Below are 18,700 nucleotides of genomic sequence, written 5' to 3'. Positions count from 1 at the left end.
GGAGGACCAGATAGAAAAAGACCAAAGAAAGGTATTAGCAATTATTTTATGACATAAATGCCAATAGATAAAAAGGAACAGAACAGTTAAACTGAATTTGATAGGGAATTTATGGATGAAAAAGTCAAAGTTTAAAGAATCTGAAATTCTGTCAAAATCATAGCAATCAAGGATGTTTGCACAGCTAAGATTGGAAAAAAAAATACTAATCCAGACGATTCCTCATGAGTCATTTATTCTTGACTGCTGCTTACAATGGCAAGACCTATCATATTCCTTTCCTTTCATGGATAAATGAATAAAGCTCCCCAGTACACATATGCCCAAATAGTGGGGAGAGTGACAAGTGATTATAAAGAAGCTAAACAACATTGTTAATATTTGCACTACTGCGAAATGAAATTCAGATAAAAAAATATAGCTTTGAAGCCACTTAACTATAGCAAATCTTAAAGTCAAATTATGAGTCAAATATCATTATTTACCTTGAAAGAACACCCCCATGCAATATTTACATTCACTGGTTTTTTCAACCCAAATTATAATAATTCTTCTAAATATCATTCAAAAGTTTAAGAAATATTAGCATACTAGAAACTCAATTCTGGAATGAGCAGTATTATGATCAGTTAATATCTATAAACACCTTCATTCATGATCAACAAGATTAATTAATAAAGCATTAATAATGAAACAATATTTACTGTACAATAAAAGTATCTAATCAGCAATATGTAAACTGGTTATTAAAAGAAATCAAAACTTAGAGCCAGGCTCTTTCAATCAATTAAAAGAAGGGGGCAAGGAAACACCTTCTGTCTGTATCTCAGTTAGTCATTCTGCACACTTATTTATGTAATGCCTACCACTGGAACTCTTTCATACCAGCTTTTCTGGCCACCCCATAAAGAGCTAATGCATTTAATTAGTTGATCGGATATGTCAAGTACCCTTTCTCTTTTGATAGATTACCCCAAAGAGTAGGCTAACAACACCAATTTGCTGACTAATTGAATTTTGATATATTCTCCAAAGCCGCTTTTTTTTTTCCTGACTAATTGAATTTACAAGCAGTTAAATCTGACAAGTTCAGTAATATCTGCCAAAGTCCCTTCATACTTCATTAAATTATGGAAACTTAGCCAGTGTGTCATGCCCTGGGGAAATACAGTACATTTAAAGAGCCATTCCCAAGGGGAGAGGGCCGAAGTGGTAAGGGAATATGATTTGACATAATATATGTTAAAATGTCCAGTAGTATATTTGATATTTTGTCATTGGATATATCAAATAATTTTAATATTATAAATGGGTATATGGGCAGGTTTCTATGTTCATAATGTAATATCTGCACTAATATGTATGAATCTACATTAAAGCAAACGGGGATGTACTTTCTATTGTTAGCTGAAATAGAGATAGCTCAATTAGAACATGGATTTCATTTCTAGCTCAGCTAAAAAGTATAACCCCTCATAATCTGCAGAAGCTTCTAGCAGAGCAAATGCATTTTCTTTACCTAAAAGCCAAGGCTCACTACAGAACAGAAGAAAGCCTCATTAATTAAGACCACAGAACGTAAAATTCTTAATAAGTCAACTTTGGCTAGCTTGAGATTTGGAAATGAGTTTGCTGAGTAAATTAACAATCAAATACAATTGAAGGAGAGATATTTGAGAACATAAGGGAATAAATGTTTTGGTTTTCTTAAGCAGCTTGGAAGCATTATTTATATAGGTAATTACTATGTGAAAAGAGGTGTGCTAACAGGAAAAAGGACAGGATTTGAGGCAAAAGATGTAATCAGTTGTAGTACAAATTACTTCCTTGATCTGAGCCTGAGCCTTGGTTTCTTCATCTGTAAAATTGATGATATTTATTTCACAACATTGTGGGAGGCCGAAATGAGATAATGTACATGAGTCCTTGTAAATTCTCAGGAGCTAAATAACTATTGGGTATTTTTATTATGTTCACAAAATAATAAGCATATGAATAAAAAGAATGTTAGGAACAGTCTACCCTCTACTTTTTAGAGTTAAGACAACTGGGACACAGCATAGTCAAGTGACTTGGCCATGGACACATAGTTAGTAAATGGCAGACTTAGAACTATTACCAATATCCCTATTTGTTAATCATAGCAGTTCCTCTAAAGGGCCACTATGCTTCCTTGACTTGGTTTTCATAGCCCGAATTACTTTAAAAGATAGCTATTAACAAAAACAGTGTGTTTTTTTATATTGATTGATTGATTTTAGAGAGGAAATGAAACAGAAGGAGGGAGAGAGAGGGAGGGAGGGAGAGAGAGGGAAAAAGAGAGAGAGAGAGAGAGAGAGAGAGAGAGAGACAGACAGACATTAATTTGTTGTTCCACTTATCTATGCCTTCGTTGGTTGATTCTTGTATGTGCCCTGATGTGGGATTGAACCCACAACCTTGGTGTATGCAGACACCAAAAAGGTGTTTCTTTTTAAGTATTCTTGTTTTTAAAATTTTACACTTGAATGTTTCATAAACATTTACTGAGAACCTAATATATGCAAATCACTGTATTAGGTGCTAGAAACAAAAACCAAGACATGATCCTTGCCTTTAAAGAATTCTTATTTATAGAATTTCCACTCCAGCCTCCCAAGCTCCCATTGCTTTTATTCTGGCTTTAGGCTGCCAAAGGTACCCCTCACTGCCCCTAAACATCCATACCCAAAATAGACTTCCCTCTCCCCTCTAACCTACCTGGAGCTCTCCAGTATCAAGAAACGTTATTAAAGCACTTCATTTTTGGTTCATGGTACACAATTCATTCTGAACTCAGGCCAAGAAATTATTCCCAGTGGTCAATTTCCTACAGCTGGAGAGGAGTAAAGGATAAGTTACTATGGGGTATCAGGCAATAAGCAGGGATAGTGGGAGAGATGAGAGACTAATTTTTCATTTTTAACCTTAAGGCTATTCAACTGGTGACATGTTCATATTCTAGAGTTAGAAAGGCTACCTGGTCACCAAGTCATACATAGCTGGGTCTTCCTCCCTGTTAGGCCCTAACTTCCAAATTGAATATCCACTTGCTGGTTGAAAACCCAAGAGGCAAAAAGAAGCCAAATGTTAGGAAAAGTGAGAATTGGGCAAAGGGGAATCTGAAAAGGGACAACTTAATAGGCAGAGAGAATTATTGGGTATTTTATTTCTGCTCCATAACTTAACTAGCTATGTGATCTATGTGATCTTAACTATCTGAGTCTCAGCTTTCTCATCTCTAAAATGGTCATAAATAGCACCTACCCCAAATAGTTGTTGTGCCAGTTAAATGAGTTAATAAATGTAAGATGCCTGACTCTTGGTAGGCATTCAATAAAAAATAGTTCCCTTCCATTTGTGGCCAGGTCTCCTACCAGCACACCCTCTCCTCCAACTTAACTATCTCTGTGGAGAAAACTACAAAATGTGGAGATCTTCTCACCACCACACCAGAAAAAAAAGGAGTCCCAGCTTCCCAGTGCCTCATGAGTTTTATGAATCCTGGAGTATTTCAAGAATCCTTTCCTACAAACCTCAGGCTATCTCATTAGAGTCTAACAAGGGAGTCAGATGATTAACCATTAGACGAATAATTTATGTAGATTGTAAATCCAAAAGGAAAGTGGGAATTAAGTGGTTATTTTATTAAGTTGTAATTAGTTACTAAAGGTTTCAACACACCTAGTTATTCTATGAAAGTATGTTGAGTTTAATCTCATTTCATTTAATTATGTGTATATATACCTACATCTATAGCTATGTATATAATCTTGACGCAAAGTCTTTATCCTGAATTTTTCATGAGTGCCATGATCTTTGGGAACATATTCTGAGTATAAATGAGGGCTTGACTACACCCTGAAATTTTCCTAGAACACAATCCATCATAGCAGGGAATCCAACAAAGGGGTCATCATTAATATATTCAAGGGATTTACTTCACTGAAAGCAGGAGACAATCTCCATTTATTATCATTTCTTCATTCATAATGCTGTTCCACCACACTAGCCCTGAGTTCAGTGGAGATTCTTAATTAGTTAATATCCCTCTCTCTAGGCTTATCTAGTGTCTCTGCCACTCGGTCCTTGTGCTCCAGCCACACTAGCCACCACTGCACTAGTATTAAATATGCCAAGCTCATTCCCATGTCAAGACCTTCATAAAATATCCCTCTGCCAGGAATATTTGTGACCCATTCTTAGTAGGTCCAGATCCCCAACATCAGGAAAATAGACCAGTCTATTTTCACATACATACAGAATCTGATGAGGGAGAATTATAAAACAACCATTTGAACCAAATAACGCAATGCCACAGAAGTCTCTTCCAGCACTAGCATTCTTGTCCTCAAATTAAGAGTAATCTCTGCCCTTACAGAAGAATATTTGATGTCAATAGTAAGTCCTCAGATTTCTGGAATAATTTGAATTAAGGTCTATTCTAATGTGAATATAGATCATGCCCAGAAAACTAAAGTCACTCTAACCTCACCATCAGGCACGCCAAGCTTATTTGGTTCTCACAAGTCTGACATTGTAACAGGCAATGTAGTGGTGAAGGTTTGGAAACTGATATCCCTAGGTTTGAATCCTTACTCCAAAACTTATTAGTTATGTGTCTTTGGGCAAATAACCTTTCTGGCCCTCAGTGTTCTCATGTATAAATCTGGATAATAATAATGCCCCATTGGATGGTTATCAGGATTAAATAATATAATTCATTTTGCTATTCAATACAATGCCTGGTACATAGTAAGTGCTCAGTAAAGGTCAACTATTACTAGTGTGATTATCTTCACCTTCATCTTTGGGCCTGGGCCACAATTTAGGCTCATTCATTCATAGAACATTGGTAGATCACTTACTTTAGGTGCTGGTAATATAGAGGAGAAGACATGATCTTATTCTTAGTTCACAGTCTAGTGAGGGAAACAGCCATATAATCAGCTAACTACTAGTTGCATAAAAAAACTATTTTACCAAGTAAAATGAAAACCATCCTGTGGTAGAGGGGACATACAAAGAGCTGTGATCACAGGACCAGACAGAGTACTTGTCATAAAAGAGACCAAGTGATAAATAGAAGGCCAAAATGTCCATCTGTTCATACAGATAAACTATACAACCCCCTGTCCTGATAATATATTGATCAGTGTACCTACATGCTCAAATGTCAGCAATGAATGCCATGATTTAAACTAGTATTAAGAGAAAAAAATGGCGGAGGTATAAGGGGACGTGTCCTGTGCCTTGTCCTGGAGCAGATAAGGGTGAGCAGCTGAAACGGGTAACATTCAGCCCGAATAGGTAGAGGATTTTCAGCTGAGAGATTGTCTGCAGCTAGGAAAGACTGAGAACCCCCCAGGGAAAAAAAAGGACGGTTGGAGACTGCGGCTGAAGCCTCTCCTGGTGCGCCAGCTAAGCAGCGGAGACTGCGCCATCTTGGGTGATTGTTGCCGGCATCCAGAGACCAGCTACTAACCTGGAAACAAGGGATCTCAAGCAGCGTGACTGCGTGAACTCAGACGAGCACTGCTTCTTCTCACGGAAAGGTTGGACATCCCCTAAAGGTGCGGTTTGAAGTTCGGGTTGGAGGGAGGACCGAGCTCGCGCGCGCGGGGCGGAATCTGCGCCCCACAGAGTCCGCAGCCGCTGGGACCAGCGTGACCCGAGAGTGGGGAAGGGGCCCCACAGGGCTGCTGGCAGAAGGGAACGCGAAAAATGAGCCCATAGCTGGACTGGATGTAAAGAAGCAGCCTTGGACTTTGCCAATCTGCTGGCTGCTTGGTGCCAGGGGCGAGTGGGCGAGCGGAGACTGCGCGCGCGGAGACTGTGCGCAGACCTGGAAGGTGGAGGCTTGCGAATTCGCACAACTATCAGGCTCTTGTTACAGTTCCCCTTAGATCCGTGCATTTGATTATTAAACCCAGTGCATGGGATTCCCCAGTTGGGGTCATTCGCAGAGCCTGTAGGGGAAAGTTCTTTTTGGGGAGCCTGGGAAACAGCGGACAGTGGCAAGGAACCAGCTCTGGGCAGTGGTCTTTCCCGAATCAGTTTCAAATACCATAGAGGACAAAACCCTACTGATAGAGAGGACTTAGAGCCTCGGTGGTAAATCCAGACACACTGCCACCCAGAGGCAGAGCCACGAACTGTCTCTTTTGCGATCACAAATAAAGGCAGTCTGGTAAAAAAATACAACCTGCCTTAAAATCAGGTCTGTGGTTTACTGCACGGAGGGACAGTGTATCGCAGGGAAGTTCAACACTCCCCTGAATGCCTGGCAGGACTGAGGCGTGCCAAAAAGAAGAGTGGAAGATCTGAAGCACCTCCACTTCCGAATATTATTATATATATATTTTTTTAATTCTTTTTTCACCATTTCATTAAGAACCTATTTTATTTTTTTTTTATTTTTTATTTTTTTTCATCACCTGATTTTACCTTTTTAATTACTACATTTTTTAACCAGTATTACTGCTATCCTTTTACCATTTTTTCAAGTGTCATTTTATTTTTTATTATTTTTTTTTATTTTTCTTTATTTTATTTTGGGATTAGTGTTCTACACTCTATTTTCATCGTTCCTTTAGCATCATTTCTCTCTATTTCACATTTACCCTTAAGCCAAAACTCTCTTCCTCACTTTTCCCCTTTTGTTGTCCTGTTTCTCTTACCCTATTCCTGCTTTGGATTTTACCTATTCCTTCTTTCTACCCACTGTCTAAATTTCACCCTACTTATATATCTAATTTCCAATCCCTCACTCTCCCCATACAAATAGCCTCTTCCCCACCTCTATTTCATTCTCTTAATTTTTTTTTTTGTTTGTTTTTGTTGTTGTTGTTTTTTTTGGTTTTTTTTTTTTTTTGGTCTTTTTGTGGGTTTTTTTTTTTCTCTCCCTTTTCCCAATCTCATTTCAGCACTTCTTTTTGTTTTTTATTTTTCTCTCTAATATTTTTCTCTTTTTTCTTCTTTATCCCCTAATTCTCTTCGCTCGGGGGGGTCACCTTTATTTGGGGTTATTAATATTGTGAATGCATTTAGTTCGGTGCCTTGTACGTTGTGCCTTGTTGTGTTGTATTTTGTGCCTTTGAATCAGCGCAACAGAGAGAGATCTACATAACCAAACACCTTGAGAAGAGAAATCATGGTGAAACAAAGAACCAACCCAAATATGAAAGAAAAACAGGCATCATCAGAAAAGGAAGTAACCGAAATAGAGGCAATGGAGGCAAGCAACCTGTCAGAGAAAGAATTCAGAGTAATGGTCATAAGGTGGATGAAAAGAATGGAAGACCAATTCAACAATATGTATAGGAACCAAGAGGAAATGAAGAAGAACCAAGAGGAAATGAAGAGAAACCAAGAAGAAATGAAAAACGACATCACTGCCATAAAGAACTCAATAGAAAGCATCAACAGTAGACTAGAAGAAGCAGAGGACCGTATCAGCGAGCTAGAAGACAAGGTAGAAAAAAATACCCAAACAGAACAGCTTCTAGAAAAAAAAATTAAAAAGCAGGAAGAGAGCCTAAGAGAACTCTGGGACAATGCTAAACGAAACAACATCCGAATAATAGGGGTGCCAGAAGGAGAGGAAACTGAGCAAGGAATAGAAAACCTGTTTGAAAAAATAGTAACAGAAAATTTCCCTGATATAGGGAGGAAAAAACTCACACAAATCCAAGAAGCTCACAGAGTCCCAAACAAAATGAACCCGAAAAGACCGACACCAAGGCACATAATAATTAAATTGGCAAACACCAACGACAAAGCAAGAATCTTAAAAGCAGCCAGAGAGAGACAGAAAGTTACCTACAAAGGATCCCCCATCAGACTAGCGACCGATTTCTCAACAGAAACACATCAGGCAAGAAGGGAATGGAATGAAATATACAAAGTCATGCAAAGGAAGGGTCTGAATCCAAGAATACTATACCCAGCGAGGCTATCAATCAAAATTGAGGGTCAAATCAGGAGCTTCACAGACAAAAATGGTCTACGGGAGTTTATTACAACCAAACCAGCAATGCAAGAAATGCTAAAGGGTCTGCTGTAAATAGAAAAAACAGGAAACAAAGAAGGAACACAGCGGTAAAGAACAAAAATGGCGACTAACAAGTTTCTATCAATAATAACTTTAAATGTAAATGGATTAAATTCCCCAGTCAAAAGGCATAGGGTAAATGAGTGGATAAGAAAACATGACCCATATATCTGCTGTCTACAGGAAACCCACCTCAGAAAAAAAGACGCACACAGACTGATGGTGAAGGGATGGAAAAAGGTTTTTCAGGCCAATGGAAGTGAAAAAAAAGCCGGGGTAGCAATACTTATATCTGACAAATTAGATCTCAAAGTGAAGGACATAAAAAGAGATCAAGAAGGCCACTTCATAATACTAAAGGGAGCAGTCCAACAAGAAGAAATAACTCTGGTAAATATATATGCACCCAATATAGGAGCACCCAAATACGTAAGAAAGCTTCTGGAGAAGATCAAGGGAGAGATTGACAGCAATACAATCATAGTAGGGGACCTTAACACCCCATTATCGCCACTGGACAAATCCTCTAAACAGAAACTCAGCAAAGAAACATCAATCCTAAATGACTCACTAGATCAGATGGAATTAATTGACATCTTCAGAACATTTCACCCCAAAGCCACAGAATATACATTCTCCTCAGGTGCACATTTGTCATCTTCAAAGATAGACCATATATTGGGTCACAGACAAAGTCTCTTCAAATTCAAGAAAATTGAAATCATATCAAGTATCTTCTCAGACCACAAAGGCATAAAACTGGAAATCAACTACAACAAAAATAATCCAAAAAAATCAAACACATGGAGACTAAATAGCATGCTGTTAAACAACGACTGGGTCACCAGTGAGATCAAAGAAGAAATAAAAAACATCATGGCAACGAATGACAATGAAAACACAACAATCCAAAACCTATGGGACACAGCAAAAGCAGTCTTGAGAGGGAAGTTCATAGCTCTACAAGCCTACTGCAAGAAACAAGAAACAATGAGAATAAATGACCTAACTCTACAACTCGAAGAATTAGAAAGAGAGCAACAAAAAAAGCCCACCGTAAGCAGAAGGAAGGAAATAACAAAGATCAGAGCGGAGATAAACGACATAGAGACCAAAAAAACAATACAAAAGATCAACAAAACCAAGAGCTGGTTCTTTGAAAGGATAAACAAGATTGATACACCTCTAGCCAGGCTCACCAAGAAACAAAGAGAGAGGACCCAAATAAACAAAATCAGAAATGAAAGAGGAGAAATAACAACAGACCCCATAGAAATACAAAGGATTGTTAGAAAATACTATGAACAACTCTACTCCAACACACTAGACAACCTGGAGGAAATGGACATATTCCTAGATAAATACAACCTTCCAAAACTTAACCAGGAAGAATCTAAAAATCTCAATAGGCCAATAACTATGGAGGAAATCGAAGCAGTAATCAAAAAGCTTCCAGCAAACAAAAGCCCGGGGCCAGATGGCTTCACAGGGGAGTTTTACCAAACATTCAAGGAAGACCTAAAACCTATCCTCCTCAGACTATGTCGAAAGATCCAAGAGGAAGGAACACTTCCCAGCTCATTCTATGAAGCCAACATCACCCTAATCCCAAAACCAGATAAAGACAATACAATGAAAGAGAATTATAGGCCAATATCCCTCATGAACATAGATGCCAAAATCCTCAACAAAATCCTAGCAAATCGGATCCAGCAGTACATCAAAAAGATCATACACCATGACCAAGTAGGATTTATCCCAGGGATGCAAGGATGGTACAATATCCGCAAATCAATAAACGTGATACATCACATAAACAAATTGAGAGAAAAAAACCACATAGTCATATCAATTGATGCGGAAAAAGCATTTGACAAAATCCAACACCCTTTCTTGATAAAAACTCTCAGCAAGATAGGAATTGAGGGATCATACCTCAACATAATAAAAGCCATATATGACAAACCCACAGCCAACATCATAATCAATGGGCAAAAACTAAAACCATTCCCCCTAAAAACAGGAACAAGACAGGGATGCCCCCTCTCACCACTCCTGTTCAACATAGTACTGGAAGTACTAGCCATTGCGATCAGACACGAAGAAGAAATAAAAGGCATCCAGATTGGAAAAGAAGAAGTAAAACTGTCCTTATTTGCAGATGACATGATACTGTACATACAGAACCCTAAAGACTCCATCAAAAAATTATTAGACTTAATAAATGAATTCGGAAATGTAGCAGGATACAAAATTAATGCTAAGAAATCCATGGCATTTCTTTACACCAATAGTGAACTTACAGAAAGTGAAACTACAGAAGCAATCCCATTTACCATTGCACCAAAAAAATTAAAATACCTAGGAATAAACTTAACTAAGGAGGTAAAAGACTTATATGCTGAAAACTACAGGACACTGAAAAAAGAGATAGAGGAAGACATAAACAGATGGAAGAATATACCGTGTTCATGGATTGGTAGAATCAACATCATCAAAATGTCCATACTACCCAAAGCAATTTATAGATTCAATGCAATTCCCATTAAATTACCAATGGCATATTTCACAAATCTAGAACAAACGTTCCAAAAATTCATCTGGAATAAAAAAAGACCCCGAATAGCTGCAGCAATCCTGAGAAAACACAAAGTAGGTGGGATCTCAATACCAGATATCAAACTGTATTACAAAGCCACTGTTCTTAAAACAGCTTGGTACTGGCACAAGAACAGACATATAGATCAATGGAATAGAATAGAGACCCCAGAAATTGACCCAATCCACTATGCCCAATTAATATTCGACAAAGGAGGCAAGAGCATACAATGGAGTCAAGACAGTCTTTTCAATAAATGGTGTTGGGAAAATTGGACAGATACATGCAAAAGGATGAAACTAGATCACCAACTCACACCATACACAAAAATAAACTCAAAATGGATAAAAGATTTAAACGTAAGACGGGAAACCATAAAAATACTAGAGGAATCCACAGGCAGCGAAATCGCAAACATATGCCGAAGAAATTTCTTCTCTGATAATGCTCCTAGGGCAATGGAAACTAAAGAGAAAATAAACAAATGGGACTACATCAAAATAAAAAGCTTTTGCACAGCAAAGGAAACCATCAAAAAAACAACAAGAAGACCCACTACATGGGAGAACATATTTACCAATGATACCACCGATAAGGGTTTAATTTCCAACATATACAGGGATCTCATGAAACTTAACAAAAGGAAGATAAACAATCCAATAAAAAAAGGGGCAACGGACCTAGATAGACACTTTTCGAAAGAGGACATACAGAAGGCAGAAAGACATATGAAAACCTGCTCAAAGTCACTAATTATACGAGAGATGCAAATCAAAACGACAATGCGTTATCATCTCACACCTGTCAGAATGGCTATCATCAACAAATCAACAAACAACAAGTGTTGGAGAGGATGTGGAGAAAAAGGAACCCTTCTGCACTGCTGGTGGGAATGCAGACTGGTGCAGCCACTGTGGAGAACAGTATGGAGCTACCTCAGAAGACTAAAAATGGAACTCCCATTTGACCCTGTGATCCCACTCCTAGGAATATATCCCAAGAAACCAGAAACGCCAATTAGAAAGGATATATGCACCCCTATGTTCATAGCAGCACAATTCACCATAGCTAAGATTTGGAAACAGCCTAAGTGCCCATCAGCAGATGAGTGGATTAGAAAACTGTGGTACATATACACAATGGAATACTATGCTGTGGTAAAAAAAAAGGAACTCTTGCCTTTTGCAACAGCATGGATGGAACTGGAGAGCATTATGCTAAGTGAAATAAGCCAGTCAGAGAAAGATAAATACCACATGATCTCACTCATTTGTGGATTATAGAGAACAACATAGATTGATGAAAAAGGACAGACCCAAAGACTGAGAAACAGCGATCAGGCTATCAATCCCTAGAAGGAAAGTAGGGGAGGGTGGGGGTAAGGGGAAGAGATCAACAGAAGGACTTGTATACATGTATATAAGCCAAACCAATGGACATGGACGACGGGGGGATGGGAGCACGAGTTTGTGTGTGGGGGGGAGGTTGGGGGTTAAAGGGGGGGATGAGGACACATTTGTAATTCCTTAACTAATAATAAAAAAAAAAAAAGGAAAAAAAAAAAAAAAAAAAAAAGAAAAAAAAAAAAAAAAAAAAAAAAAAAAAAAAAAAAAAAAAAAAAACTAGTATTAAGAGAACAGGAATGAGGCACAGCAAAGCTGACTCCTTAGGACAGTGGTAGGCAAACTCATTAGTCAACAGAGCCAAATATCAACAGTACAATGATTGAAATTTCTTTTGAGAGCCAAATTTTTTAAACTATATAGGTAGGTACATTGTTATTAACTTAATTAGGGTACTCCTAAGGCTAAGGAAGAGCCACACTCAAGGGGCCAAAGAGCCGCATGTGACTCCCGAGCCGCAGTTTGCCGACCATGGCCTTAGGACATTCTGAGGCTGGGCCAGCTTTCTTAGAGCTAGAAATAGTTGGGTCAATTATTTGGCTGAAGCTGGGACCAGGGGTAGCATATAACTATGATCACCAGAATATTCCCCATAAAGCTTCCAGATTTAGAGAACACTTGCCCACATGCTTTCTATTAAATACCTAAATTTATAAATTTTATTGATCTCTTCTAAAATGCTTCTACATCTTATTAAATTCAGGCTTGTCAACCCTCCTTCATAATTTATGAGTTGAAGCTAACATTGAGCTGGTAATTCCTTTGCTTCAATTTCAAAGCTTTACTTTTTTCTTAAACAGGTAAACTCTTATGACAGCTTTTTTGGATAATAAATCAGGGGTCACACAAATCTCAGCAGAAGGGGGTCAGCATTACTAGAGAAGACACCCCCCCACACACAAACTACTTCCTTGGCCACTCCTTCACCTGACCAAAAAAGTGGATGATGCCCTAGCACTTTCTACGAAACATTATGGCAACTTAAAGTAGGAATCAAGCACATCCAAATCTTCATATATTCTTTTCAAGAAACAAATATAGGATGACTTTATCCTTTATTTACAAAATACTCTTGAACAACCTTAGTCAATCTGAAGCAATCAGAGTGGGCTGAAAAAAAATCAAATAAAGATTTTTTGTTTGTTTCATTCTTGTTTTGTTTTATGCTTTTTGTTGCAAAAACTACAAGTGCTTTCTTTGCCTTCTTCCTGGCATGCCTTTGTGATTAAGGAAATTGAGAATTCTGAGTCTTCACCTACAACAAGCAGATGTTTGTGTTCTTTAAAGGCAGTCAGTCAACATCATTTACTGCTCACCTTACTGTTCAACTTCTGTTTGCAAAGGCCCTTCCTGATATCATGAAGACAATTCTGTCTATATAATGTGAAAAAACAAACATACATGGAATGACTTAAGACCAGTTAGAGAAAGCATGTCTGCAAAAGCAAATGTCTGTATGAACTGTGTCTAGAAGTATTGAGGGCACATAGGGAGGGAATAGTGATGGTTAGATGTACCTAAATTGGGGCTGCATCCCTAGAGATGCATTTTGAACCAGGTGTTAAAAGAGGGTTTGAGCACAATTTAATATAGAAGTAGAATAAAGGGAGGGTAGACAGGAAGGGGGAGTGCATGCAAATTTTGTAGACCAACTGTTACATTTGTAACCTAAATATATTTTTAACATTTTTGTCATCATTTGTATACCAGGAAAGACCATTCTGACATTAGTTGTATATTGATGTAACATTGCATACCATTGTAAATTTTCATACATTTTAAAGACTTAAACTCCATATTACACACACAAAAGACATAATAACTGGACTATTTGTGGTTGTACAATGAATCCATGCTAAGAAAAATCAACTCTCTGTATTTACCAAAATAATGTGGACTATTTATGCTAGATACTAAATACTTATTTAGACAACTCTAGAAGCACATTTATTTATTCGAGAGACCTTCATGGCCCCACAGTAATATTTTAAATTTATCATTAAAATGTATCAATAACCATTTTTAACACACATGGTTCACTCGATAGACTGTCAGTTTTCCAAGAGGCATCAGTAGCTGGTAAATACAGAGCTCTTGGAGCATCCTTGAAAATAGTTCATGAAGAAAAAAAGGCATGGAAAACAGAATTCCAGCCTCTGTCACTGAAGAACTTTATGTATGGTATAATCAAGTGTTTTATAAACTGTGTGGGTAAAGTTCCTTGTTCTGGAACTAAACCACCTGATCTTGAACACTGGCTTTGCTACTTACTAGTCAGGTGACGTGGGAGAAGTGATTTGACTTCTGTGCTTCAGTTTCCTCAATTTTAAAATGGAGGTAACACTGCACCTACATTTGTAGCATTAGTGTGAAAATTAGATAAATATATGTACAGTACTCACTACATTGCCTGCCACATCATAAACATTCATTCCTACAATGGAGGAGTGCTTTGAGGTGAAAATCGCTGCTAAGGGAAGAGATAAGATGAACACAATGAAATAAGAAGTTATAAACACAACTTTCTTGAAGTTCTAAGAAAGGCATAGCTATTATACTCACTCCCTATATTGCAGCTAAATCCATCATCAGGTTGATGTTAAGCAACAAATTGTAACTGCCAGCTGGTATCTACACTGGGGGAATCTTTATACTTCAAGGATTGTTTTTAAGAAATAAGTACAGTGGAACCTCAGTTCTCAAACTTAATTCACTTCAGAAGGCTATTCAAGAAGCAATTTGTTCAAAACTGTATCATGTTTTTCCCATTAGAAATGATGTAAATTGAATTAATCCACTCCAGACCCCCAAATGATTTCCTGTTTGAACTTTTCTTATATACTGTTTAATCTATAAATAGGCACTTTAAAAACAAAAAGGACACAAGATGTAAATGAAAATTTAAAAAGGAAATGAAATGTACAGTAAAAAATGAAAATTTACGTACACACTAAAATTTACTATTAATGTTGAGAACTATTAATGACTGAATATGGAGAGGAGGGATGGAGTGATGGAGGGATGTTATTGCTTGGAAGGGTAGTCCACCTTCATAAAAACATCTGGTAGCTGTCCTTCTGGGGTTCTTTCTCTCTTTTGTCTCTTTGTTCCACTAGAACTTGCTTCAGGCTCAATGGAACTCTGTTTCACTAGAAACCTATCCAATGATGTTTGTTTTTGCCTGTGTTTTAACACTTGCCTAAAGTGAAACATTGCATTATCATTGAATAAGTTTATCACAGATTTGCTATTCTTTGCAGGCTGATATTGCTCAATGAACTTTTCATTTCTCCCAACTAAGACATTGCACCCACCACCCTCAACCTCTGGTGAACAATTTGGTCAAGAACCAAATTATTGAATACTAGAGGCCCGGTGCACAAAAATTTGTGCACTCAGGAAGGAGGCTCCCTCATCCCGGCCTGTGCCCTCTCGCAGTCTGGGACCCCTCAGGAGATAACGACCTGCTGGCTTAGGCCTGCTCCCAGGTGGCAGAGGGCAGGCCCAATCCCTAGGTGCAGCCCCTGGTCGGGCTCAGAGCAGGGCTGATTGGGGAGTTGGGGCGCTACCCTGTCATGCACAGAGCAGGGCGGATTGGGAGGTTGCGATGCCACCCTCAGTCACGCTCAAGGTAGGGCCGATAGGGAGGTTGTGGCCCCGTCCCCTGTCACACACAGAGCTACAGGGCGATCAGGGGGTTTGGGCGCTGCCCCCTGTCACGCTGATGACAGGCCTCGCGGCTCCGCTGATCCTGGTGCTGGGAGGCATATTACCCTTTTACTATATAGGACAGTGGCCTGGTGCATGGGTGGGTGCTGGCTGGTTTGCCCTGAAGGGTGTCCCGGATCAGGGTGGGGGCCCCCACTGGGGTGCCTGGCCAGCCTGGATGAGGGGATGATGGCTGTTTGCAGCTTGTCACACACCCTTCGGGGTGGGGGTCCCCACTGGGGTGCCTGGCCAGTCTGGGTGAGGGGCTGAGGGCTGTTTTCAGGCTGGCGGGTGATGGAAGCTCCCAACTGCTCCTTTTTGTCTTTTTTTAAAATTCTGGGCCAGCTTTAGCTCTCAGGCTTGGCTCCAGCTCTTAGGCCTCTGCTGCTGAAAGCAGGTTTCTGGCCTTTGCTTACCTTCTGTATTTGAAACAATGTTGCGATCCTGCTGGCTGAAGCCCGGGACTAAAGCAGGTTTCTGGATTTTGTTTAGTTTCTAAATTTGTAACATAGTTGCTTAGAGTTGCAGCTCAGAGGCCAGCAGCGGCAGGCGGGGAACGTTGGAGTCCTCCATCACTGGAGCAAGCAAGCCTCATGTTCGCTTCCAGCTGCCTGGCTGCCAGCCGCCATCTTGGCTGGCAGTTAATTTGCATATCGCCCTAATTAGCCAATGGAAAGGGTAGCGGTTGTACGCTAATTACCATGTTTCTCTTTTATTAGATAGGAAGGGAGACATCTGAGAATCAAGGTTTGACTGTAATGAAAAGCACTGATGATACTTTGCTCCTTTGTAGATAAGAGTAGACTGACAAGCTTTAGTTATGATAGATAAAAAGATTCACATCAGGCTGGAGGAACCAGGAACGCTGGTACTCGCTGCCTCCCACAACCACATCAAAATTACAACTAAAATACAGAACAACCATTATCCAGAATTGCCAGAAAGCTGGCTGAATGGAAGTCCTACAACTAGAGAAGTAAAGAAGAAAGCACACAGAAACCTGTAGGAGGGGCAGAGGCATGGAATGGGTAGGTCCTGCACCCATATGGGCCACTCTCACAATTGGGAGGAGATCATCCCTGTGGAGACCACCCAGAGGAATAAAAGGTCTCAGCCCTACACCAGATGCCCAGTCCAGGGTCCCAGAGCTGAGAGAAGTCACCATGACAGTAAGAACTGCAGACTGTAAAAACCAGTGCAGATTGGGGTTCAGTGACATACAGGCTGCTAGAGACCCAGCTTCTTCTCTTAAAAGGCTGACACCACTAACTGAATTTGTAAGTTCCCACTTCCTCTTAGCTCCAGCACCAGGGTGAGGCTTTCGGGGGCACAGACACATATGAGTAGGAACTGGATATCCTGGCATCAGGGCAGGAACTCAGGGGGCAGCTTTCTCCCAGATAGAGATGCTGGCAGGTATCATTGTTCCTGTGCTGGGACCTCACCTGTCACAGGGCTGACTGGAAGCCATTTCTGTTTGCTCCACCCTGGTGATTCCCTAAGACCCCATCCCATCCAATTTACCACCCCATCCAAGCTGTGTGCAGCACCTTTTGCATATGGATGGCTCATCCTTGCTCAGGCTAAAATCTCTCAAATAACCTGCAGCTGGGCCAGTTGCCCCAAACCTATCAATAAAAGGCCCAAGACATGGCACAAACACAGCCTGCCTTGCTTTAAAGATGGGCCTCAATTGGGCACTTCCAAACCTGATACAAAGAGGAGGAATCTGCAGATCTCCCTGTAGATGCTGCTGGGTGACCCCAGGCAGTGGCTGACTTTGCACCTTCCTGGAGACCCAAGAGCAATGTACCCAGTGGTCAGTGTCAGACCATACAAGATTATAATTCTACACATCCATAAGTCACACACTCATGGGGCAGACTCAGTGAACACCAAAGCCCCACTGAAGCAAGTCCTGCTCCATAGAGGTGTTTCTTGCATAGCAGCTCTCCCACTGTAGTTGCAAATGGTCCTCACAGTGACACCAACAGCAATCAAGTCTCAACTACACCAAGACTGTGCTCAAAGCCCATAAAAGGGATGCACCTAAAATGTCCACCTCAGGTGACTGGGGAGGCTGAGCCACTGGGCCCTATAGGATAACTACTACACAAGGACACTCTACCAACACAAGAAGACATAACACCTTTACCCAATACATAGAAACACACACAGGGAAACAGTCAAAATGCAGAGACAAAGAAACATGTCACTAATGAAATAAATGGGAGAAAGAAAACTATTGGATATAGAGTACAAAACCATGGTTATAAGGTTACTCAAGAATCTTCTAGAAACCTCCAAGAGACTTAGTGAGACTTTCAAGGACCTTAATGAGAATGCAAAAAAAAAAAAAGGAAAAGGACCAGTCAGAAATTAAGCATAAAGTGACTGAAATAAAGAGTAATATACTTTTTCTTCCATATTGGAGCCTGTGGAGGCCTGCTGGGAACAGGACTTCTATAAGGACAAATATGTCTGAAAGGCTATGGTCCAAGGCCATTTTTGCTCTCTATAAGCAGGGTCTCCAGAACCAGAGGGAGCACACAGCTCTTCTTAAAATTGAAGGTGTTTATGCTCGAGGTGAAACAGACTTCTATCTAGGCAAAAGATGTGCTTATGTGTACAAAGCAAAGAACAACACAGTGACTACTAGTGTCAAACCAAACAAAACCAGAGTAATCTGAGGAAAGGTAACTCATGCTCGTGGAAACAGTGGAATGGTTCATGCTAAATTCCAAAGCAACCTTCCTGCTAAGGCTATTGGACATAGAATTTGTGTAATGCTGTACTCCTCAAGGATTTAAACTTACTGAAAATAAATAAAATGGATTTGTTTTTCTGACCAAAAAAAAAAAAGAGTAATATACAGAGATTCAACAGTAGAGTAGAGGATTCCGAGAATCAAATCAATGA

General features: G+C 39.7%; 1 protein-coding gene and 1 pseudogene across 2 annotated transcripts in view; one reads left to right on the top strand and one right to left on the bottom strand.

Moving 5' to 3' along the window:
* The window catches only part of IL1RAPL2 (interleukin 1 receptor accessory protein like 2), a gene marked incomplete at its 3' end in the record, with an annotated part of 1,466,967 nt that overhangs the window by 1,320,196 nt on the left and 128,071 nt on the right, over window positions 1–18,700 (bottom strand). The window lies entirely within an intron of this gene.
* Window positions 18,259–18,591, top strand: LOC308511189 (large ribosomal subunit protein eL33-like; annotated as a pseudogene). The gene has a single exon. The product of its transcript is annotated as a large ribosomal subunit protein eL33-like (transcript).

The sequence above is a fragment of the Myotis nattereri genome (assembly GCF_964212035.1).
Source record: "Myotis nattereri genome assembly, chromosome: X".
Taxonomy (NCBI): Eukaryota; Metazoa; Chordata; class Mammalia; order Chiroptera; family Vespertilionidae; genus Myotis; species Myotis nattereri.
This window is presented reverse-complemented; position numbering and strand designations above follow the sequence as displayed.